Source organism: Nesoenas mayeri, assembly GCF_963082525.1.
Source record: "Nesoenas mayeri genome assembly, chromosome: 29".
Taxonomy (NCBI): Eukaryota; Metazoa; Chordata; class Aves; order Columbiformes; family Columbidae; genus Nesoenas; species Nesoenas mayeri.
This window is the reverse complement of record NC_137561.1, coordinates 3,642,310-3,651,465: the sequence shown is the minus strand read 5'-3', so window position 1 is coordinate 3,651,465 and position 9,156 is coordinate 3,642,310. Positions and strand designations below refer to the sequence as shown.

The window sequence follows — 9,156 nt, the reverse complement described above, 5'->3', positions numbered from 1 at the left end:
TGGGTGTGGAGTGGAGCCAGATTGGTTTGATGTGGAGTTCAACCTGATGTGGAGTTCAACCTGATGTGTTTTCATGCTGGGCTGGACGTCTTGCTATCTCAGATGGGGGCGAGAGGGAAGTTTTATTCCCCCCCGCACCCCTCCCCCAAGCAATGTTACTGCTAGAGAGTTGTGATACTGCATGAAGGAGTCTGAGGGTGAAATTTAAAGGCATCGCCAGTGGATCCATAGTTCTAATGAAACTGGAAAATTAAACAAAAATTTTTTTTTAATAGACTTATTCTGTGGTAATTAGTTGTAAGAGACTTCTTAGTAAATTCACCATGCTAGTTTTTGAGGTCATGAGAGAGAACAAAAGAAAGGCCGTTTTTTGAGACCAATGGAATGCCAAATTTGGAACAAAGTTTAAATACATGAATTCTTATAGTTGTTAGAAACTCCTATACCTCTCTTAGGTTAAGATTTGTTGAGTAAATTGTAAGCTCAAATAACGTTTTCTGAGAATTCTGTTTATTTGCATGGCCTACAAGAAGCTGCTTGGATGGTGCAGATCTGCTTGTGCAAGTGAGAACTCTCCAAGAAAATTTCAGATGCTGTATTTCCACTAGTATTAACAGCCAATGTTTTGATAAAGCAAATACTACACTGATTGATCTGAAACAGGACTTCGATCTGGTAAGGGAAAACAATATCCAATAAATATGACAGCCAAAACGGAGTTGGAAACTTTAAGGAATAAATTTATGACAACGTTACAGGCTGACTGCGTTCGATTGTACTTGCAGATTTGTCTATTTATGGCTACAACATAGAAACAACCTGTGGCTATTGTGGGACAGTATGATGAGATTGCTAGCAAACTGATATACCGACTGTTATATACCAATTGTCACTCTACTCAAGAAAATGCAGGGAATTAATTTAAGTTTCAATAGGCCATGATCTTTTTGTCATATATGTACCATTTGTGAAATTTAATTTTGATTTTTTTATTTGTAATCTATGTCTCTATAAATTGCACTAGCTGGTTTTCTTAACACCACAGCTTTTGGCATGCATAAATGTAAAATGTAAATTACTGCAGAACCTGCAAGTCTTTAACATCAGGTCATAGGCCATACTTGTATTTGGTCTGATCCTACATACTTGCAAAGTTTTTGTCGATGGTTTTGGGAAGTCTCATAAAGCTGTAGTGGTTTAGTGTGAAGATAACAATTGGCATCATTCTGAAAAAATTTTTGAAGGTTCAACCCAATTAGCAGAACTTGGCACAGCTTTAAATTACTTAGAGCTTTTTAAGAAGGAACCTCTAAATTTGATTTGTGATTCTGAGTACATAATCAAGGTTCAATGCACATATCTGCTTCTGAACTGTGTTTTTTTGTTTTGGTTTTGTTCTTTTTTAAAACAAAAAGGGGGGAGAAGTAGGGAAAACACCACAAAACCAATTGTCAAAAGCACTGTATGTGATGAAATACTTTGCAAGTATGATCCAAAATCATGCTAAATCAGAAAGAACCTACACTAGTTATGGTCAAATCACTAGTCAATGGAAAAGGCCACATCAATTGATAACCTGGGGGAGAGGTTCTACTTGTATCTTTACAGATCAAGGGCCGCAATGGTTGCTGGCACGAAACGTGAAACCTGTGTTATCTTCCTGACAATGATTGTTGCAGCTGCTGTGTTTTGGATGCCCGCACAGACAAAGACTAACATGTGGAGTACTTTAGCCAACATGACTGACCAGGACTCCATATGCCTGGCTATGGCATCTCCGGAAAACCCGTTCCACACATGCTTGGTTGGCATCCTCCTTGATGACTACAGCAGCATCACACAATTGTTTCAAAATAATGGTCGATGCAGAGGCATTGCAACAAACTGTAATAATACTAATATGGCACTTTGGATTAACTGTCTCCCGGAAATAGACATTGAACCACAGGAACTGGAATTGCTGGGATCTGTGCCCATGGATGCTTGTATCCAGCTGGTTTGTGAAAAGTGCCAGGACAATATGCTAAAGCATGAATGGATAAGACTGCAAAATGTTAATGCTACCATTGGTGACTATAGAAATGAAACTCGATGGTGTAATGCCTCGCAGAAGAATCCAAGGGTTGTCATTGACAATGTGGAACAGCGACCCCAAAACCTCCTGTATGGTGTATTCTTGATCTGTGGAGATAGAGCCTGACCAGGAACTCCTTCTAATGCTGTTGGAGGACTGTGTATTTTGGGACTATTAACTCTCTTAACGCCCAATGTATCTATGATAATAGATCACAGAAGAGTAAGATGCGAAAAACAGCTTTTGCGTGTATAAGAGTCAAAATGTGATGATAATGTAGATTTTTGGGGATCAAGGTTAAGGGTTTTAGGATGTCTTGTATCTGGTGTTGGCACAGCTAAAAGCTTTAAATATTTTAGAAAATTAGGATGCTGGCTAGTTAAGCAAACTAACAGAACTTAAAAGGCTTTAAGTGGACTTTTGTTAGATGTAGATTCTGTAAGACACGCCACATAGCAGAGTAGGGCCACAATAGTTTTTTGTTATTAGCTCAAGGACATGGGTATGAAGATTTTGATGGGATTTGTTAAATAAATTGCTTAGTGGTTGAGAGTTTTTAGGATGGTTGTTATCAGTAGTGAAAACAGGACTGATCATTTTGATGATTGTTGTGGTTGTGTTACTAATGTTGCCATGCATGATTTCTCTGCTGCAAAGGGCCCTGCAGCGGACAATGAGGGCAGCATTTTTAGCACAAATAAAAAAAGGGGGAATTGTGGGAAACTGCAGCGGGTCTGTGGAATCCTTGACAGAAAATATGAGAGTAGAGATCAGCCTTGAGATATTAAGATTTACCCTTGTGAAGGATGGGAGTAAAGGAGTATCTGGAGAGAGGAGAGATATACCCATGAGAGAGAAGGGGATAGAAGAATAACATGGATGATAGCAAGTTTAACCAATGAGATGTTAGTGCTGTAACTTGTAACCAATAGTGAAAAGACACATGAACTGGCAGAATTGTATAAAAATGCACTTGTAGCAATAAATGGTATCTATTACTTTCATCTTGAAAGAATTTGGTCCATGTCGCTTGTCCGTCTCAACCGCGACATTGGACTCCATGTTCCTAAGCGTCCTTTCCAACCTAAATGTTTCTATGATTCTGTGATGCTATGCTTTGGATTGAAACCATTTCAGTTCCATCACCTCCAGCTTCCCTTGGAGGCTGCTGTTGTGTGGCACAACTGTCCTGGCTCTCCAGGCAGGTTGGGCACTGGTTTGGTGCCTGCATTGGGAGTTTTCCCCTTCCTGAGGTAAAAGTCTGTTGAGCAGAGACAGTTGCAGAGATTTGGGTCGCAGGGGTTTGCAGCAATCCTGTCAAACTCTGAGCAGGATGAGCTCTGGAGCCCAGGAAAAATGGAGATGCTCTGAAGGATGTTTGTGAACAGTGGTGCTGTCACTAGTAACAATAACAGGGAACTCCTTATTCTCACTGATGATCATGATGAACTAAAGCTCTTTAATTTCAGTCCTAACAGTCACTCTTGCTTTTCCAAGCATCTACTACACCTCAGCAGTTGTGTCTTGAAAGAATTTCTTAGAACAGTGCTTTTTCTATCACTTCTTTTTTGTTTTAATCATTTAAAGAGTACACCTCTTGGACAGAATTACCCCCAAATTGTGCTTCTTTCATTATTTTTCTACCTTTTAATTATTTCTTATGTGGTGTGATGTGGAGGTTGAATAGGAGAATATTTTCTTTTTGAGACAAAGAAGGCCAAGGAACAGATCCCAGGTCAGTGCAAAGGCACAAAGGAAGCCAGAATCTTTATGTGTGTGCACTGACACACACTGTCACCTGCATTTCCAGTCTCTGAAGACCCAGCAGTGCAGCAGAGTCTGGAGTTCTGAGCTCCCTTCATCTGCCCTGTGTGACACGTGTAAAATGGAACTACCCCAGTCCAATGGCTGGTTTTGATTCTCTTCACAGCTTGAAGCACCACATGGGTCAGGAGACAAGCCAGGATACCCAACCAGGACTCACATACCCTTCACGTAGATTTTAGGTGTTCCCTGGCATCTCAGCAGACATGTCATGCTGATATCTGGGTGCAATGAGCCTGTCAAGTGCCTCGTTTTCATTTCTATAATGATGGATTTGTGTCTGGCTGACGTGCAGACTCTGTGCATGGATGCTGACACCTCCTGAATAACCTGCTCTGAAAGGGTTAACAACACAGGCTGTTCTTTCTGGAGAGTCATTAGGACAGCAAAAAATAAGATCTTGGCTCAGGGCAAAAGAAAAATGATCGAAAAGATGTGGTCAGGGCTGTTTGGGGGCACTTGTAAAGCAGCCCTGCACCTCATATGAATTACTTCTGTGGTCTGGGAGAACCTGAGAGTTCTCCCTAATTTGAAAACATGAAGGGGAAGGAAGGACAGTGTCATTCAGGATCACGGGGACCTCAGGAGGTGTCTTGACCAACCTCCTGCTCACAGCAGGGTCAGACCAGATTGCTCAGGGCTTTATCCAAACACATCTTGGTCACTTTCTGGGACAGAGTGAGTGCGCACTCCTGGGAAACAGCTTCCAGTGCTGGACTGTCCTCATGACTGGAAAGTTTCTCCCTTTCAAGAGCACCTTTCCAAGCCCAAGCATCTAGATTGCTTTTTACTCATCTACTTGCACACTGACACAGACCATAATATCCTACCTTGGACACAAGAATATTGTGGGGGATGATGCTGAATGCCTTGCTGACTTCCAGGTAACAGACCACGACTGCTCTGCCCCACGTCCACCACCCTGTCCTTTCCTCACAGAAAGCAGAGGATGGACAGACACAACCTACCCTGGGTAGACCCTGTCACCTTCTCTTCCAGACACAGAGAAATGGGGTCCCAGTGGACATGTTCTGGGGCACAGCCCTTAGTTCCCCTGCTCACCCATTGGCCATTTTGAAAAGTACACACACTGTGTGAGAGCTGCCAGTGGTCAGGGAGTCCCCCTAGTCTCCATGAGCTTTCACAGATGGTGGAGAGTGGCCTCACTGTGACATGGTCCTGCTGTCCCAGCTCCTGGGATGCTGCCCCTGCTGTCCCATAGAGTGGAGAGGATTATGTTAGTTCCAGTGACCCCTGACTTGATCCCCATCCACTGCTGCTTGTTTGACTCCAGCCACAGAGATCTCAGAGACCTTGCTGGTGAAGAGGGACAACAAGAGGAGACAGGGATTCTAACCTCTTATTATATTAATGAGTGGCCACACAGTGTGTTTCTACTTTAACTGTTCCTGCAGTAGTAATAGCTCATTATGGGCCCTTGAATTGCCTTACAGGTCTGGACTGAGTTTTGATCTGGACTGTTCCTGTGCCTGGCGGCTGCTGTCCTTGAGACCAGATGAACTAACTCCTGCCACCCTGCCTGGCAGTTCATTCCATCCGTGTCACAGCTCTGTCCGCAGCACTGACAGCTCAAGCTCCCCCACTCAGGTCCCTGGCTGAGGACATGGCCTCCCATCTGGGCTGAGCCACCCCAGCTGTGGCACCAGCCCAGCTCTGACCTGCACAAGAAACCTGGTACCAAGTGTCCAAGAGCCCATGTGTGCAAAGGCTTTGCTGCAGAGCACAGACATGACATGGCCAAATATTGCTGAATGTCTCTCTAGACCTGGGAGTATAAAACCAGGATAAAATGCCTGAACTCATTCAACTGAAGATATTCCTCTGCCCAGCTTGGAGAATTTATATCCTTTGCTGTAACATTCCTGGTGTTCTGTCTAATGATGGGACAAGAAAAGATGTTTCTCATGCCAAAATGATTTTCTAATATGAAAAAAAAACTAATGCAGGAGAGAACTGTCTCTGTAGAGGTGAGAGAAGAAACATCACTGGTTATTTCAGACTGTTACATGGGCCATGCCCCTGGGGATCCAAGAAGAACACAAGGGAGCCCAGAGGGGACAGAGAAAGGGACATCATGGGCTGCTCCTGTGCTGCTGAGCTGGGCTGGGCTCCTGGGTCACAGGGAGCTCATGGCAGCGGCAGCACTGCATGGCAGCTCTGCCCAGGAGCAGCTCCTCTGCACACGCAGCAGGGCTGAGGGCTCTGCCTGCAGCACCGAGGGCACAGGAGACAGGCACAGAGAGGGGAACGGCAATGTGGGGGGGTTGGTTGCTGAGGGCTCATTGAGAGACAAATCTTCACAGTTCTAACACGGTAAGTCTCTGGTTGTAGGACAATGCAGCTGCATTTCCTGGAGGAAAATTTACACAATTTACAGGATCTGTCAGGTCTCTCTCACAGTATTTCTCATGTAGGGGACAAGAACATGGTCCAGACCAGCGCTTCCATGCTGCACTGTCAGAGGGACAGGGCATGATGGCAGCTTCTGCTGAGGGTAATTGCAGGGGGAACACCCAGGGGTGCCCAGGGCTGTCCTGCAGAGCAGAGTCCCTGCACCCCAGGGCCGTGCTGGGGCAGGGACTCTGCTGCCTGCCAGGGTCAGCGCTCAGCCTGCCCGGGAGAGCCCAACAACACTGAGGGGAGAAGATGTGGAGGGAAGGACCAAACCCTATTCGGCAGGAAAGGTGCTTCTGCTGTAGAGGGTGCTGTGTGGGTCAGGGCTGCTCAGAGCTCCAGATCCCCCCACAGACATGGCAGAGGGTCCTTCTGAACAACACCATTGGTACAGCAACAGCCACAAGGGAAGGAGTCTGTGCTTTCAGTTTTCCACTCTTGCTCGTCTGGGTGTGCAGTGGGAGATGGGGATTTATTTCTCCCATTGGAGCAGACACTGAGACCCCAGTTCTCGTCAGGACTGGTCTGAGCTGCTCCTGAGCCCCTGCACACACAGAGCTGCCCCTGGGCAATGCGAGGAGGTGTGAGCAGGAGAGAGCTGAGCACACAGCGGGTGGGATGGGGTCTGTGACACTGACAGGGAGCAGACCCAGGGACAGACACACAGCTGCAGGCAGCACAGACATGGGCAGGGAGAGCTTTGCCCCAGAGCTGTGTTCATGGAAACCAGATGCCCAAGCTGCATTTTAAACTGTGATGAACTGTTTTTCTCACTTGATAGAAAGAGAGAATGTGCTGAAACATCCCTCCATCAGGGAGGGGGTTTTCCATGATAAACAACAGGATATTTTGCCCAGAGAACTCTCCCCTAACCTGTCACTGTCTTTCCTCCTTGCACAAGTCCTCATGCCCACAGGCAGCAAATGTCCAACAGCAGCTCCATCACCCAGTTCCTCCTCCTGCCATTCACAGACACACGGGAGCTGCAGTTCTTGCACTTCTGGCTCTTCCTGGGCATCCCCCGCAGTTCAGACACATTTCCCAGTGCAACCCCTGGTCTCCTCTCCTCCCCAGCAGACCCTCTGCCCCAAAGCCATGGGGTCCAGATCACAAGTCTTCACCTCAGCAGCTGGACCTCCAGGTGAAGGGTTCCTGGAATGGGGTACACAAAAAAGGTGCTAAAAGTACTTGCTCCACAGTGTCACTATGTGAGTGACAGCAGCACAGCCGGGTCAGGAGAAGGTTCCACACCATGCCCGTCTGCCTTTCTGTCCCTGCTTTATTTTCTGGTTACACTGCAGTGTCCTTCCCTGTTTCTCCACCTGTCCCTGGTGCTCTTGCTCTCTGGGATTGGGGTGGGAGTGTGGGTCAGTTTTTGTTCTGACACCAGTTCAGTGGATCTTGCCTCACAGGTGTGTCCATGGAAACCAGATGCCCAATTGCATTTTAAACTGTGATGAACTGTTTTTCTCAATTGGTAGAAAGAGAGAATGAGCGGAAACATCCCTCCATCAGGGAGGGGGTTTTCCATGAGAAACAGCCTGTTTATTTTCCCCAGAGAAGTCTCCTCTAACTTGTTACTGTCTTTCCTCCTTGCACAGGTCCTCATGCCCACAGGCAGCCAATGTCCAACAGCAGCTCCATCACCCAGTTCCTCCTCCTGCCGTTCACAGACACACGGGAGCTGCAGCTCTTGCACTTCTGGCTCTCCCTGGGCATCTACCTGGCTGCCCTCCTGGGCAATGGCCTCATCATCACCACCATAGCCTGAGACCAGCACCTTTGCACCCCCATGTACTTCTTCCTGCTCAACCTCGCCCTCCTCGACCTGGGCTGCCTCTCCACCACTGTCTCAAAAGTCATGGTCAATTCCCTGTGGGACACCAGGGCCATCTCCTACACAGGATGTGCTGCACAGATCTTTTTGTTTCTCTCCTTCATCACAGCAGAGTATTCTATGCTCACCATCATGTTCTATGACTGCTACGTTGCCATCTGCAAACCCCTGCACTATGGGACCCTCCTGGGCAGCAGAGCTTGTGTCCACATGGCAGGAGCTGCCTGGGTCACTGGGTTTCTCACTGCTCTGCTGCACACGGCAAATACATTTTCACTGCCCCTGTGCAAGGGCAATGCCCTGGGCCAGTTCTTCTGTGAAATCCCCCAGATCCTCAAGCTCTCCTGCTCACACTCTTACCTCAGGGAACTTGGGCTTCTGATGGTCAGTGTCTGTTTAGCATTTGGCTGTTTTGTGTTCATCATGGTGTCCTATGTGCAGATCTTGAAGGCCGTGCTGAGGATCCCCTCTGAGCAGGGATGGCACAAAGCCTTTTCCATCTGCCTCCCTCACCTGGCCGTGGTCTCTCTGTTCATCAGCACTGGCATGTTTGCCAACCTGAAGCCCCCATCCATTTCTTTCCCATCCCTGGATCTGGTGGTGTCTGTTCTGTACTCAGTGGTTCCTCCAGCAGTGAACCCCCTCATCTACAGCATGAGGAACCAGGAGCTCAAGGATGCCCTGTGCAAACTCATATCCCTCTGTTTTCTGAAGCAATAAACTGGCCATCTTCTTCTATACAGGAGTTTTAATGCAGCTAATTACAAGCCCAGCCTGTCAACTGGATTTTCTGGTGTTGTAGGTTGTTTTCTTATCATGATAATGTTGTCAATCCCTTTCTAATTCACTGTTGGCTTTTCTTTTATAACTGTTAGCTGCTTAAATGAGCAGCAGTGCTCTCCTTGTCTCTAAACAGAATAAAGGGCTCTTTAGTGACTTGTTTTTCACTATATCCTTCCTGCAAGGGCTTTTGGAGCTTCAGAGACAGTTCCTGTGCGTGGGTGGA

General features: G+C 46.8%; 1 pseudogene across 1 annotated transcript; it reads left to right on the top strand.

Moving 5' to 3' along the window:
* Positions 1-7,937: 7,937 nt before the first annotated feature.
* Positions 7,938-8,870, top strand: LOC308050740 (olfactory receptor 14A16-like; annotated as a pseudogene). Its single transcript has one exon. The product of its transcript is annotated as an olfactory receptor 14A16-like (transcript).
* The last annotated feature ends 286 nt before the right edge of the window (positions 8,871-9,156 follow it).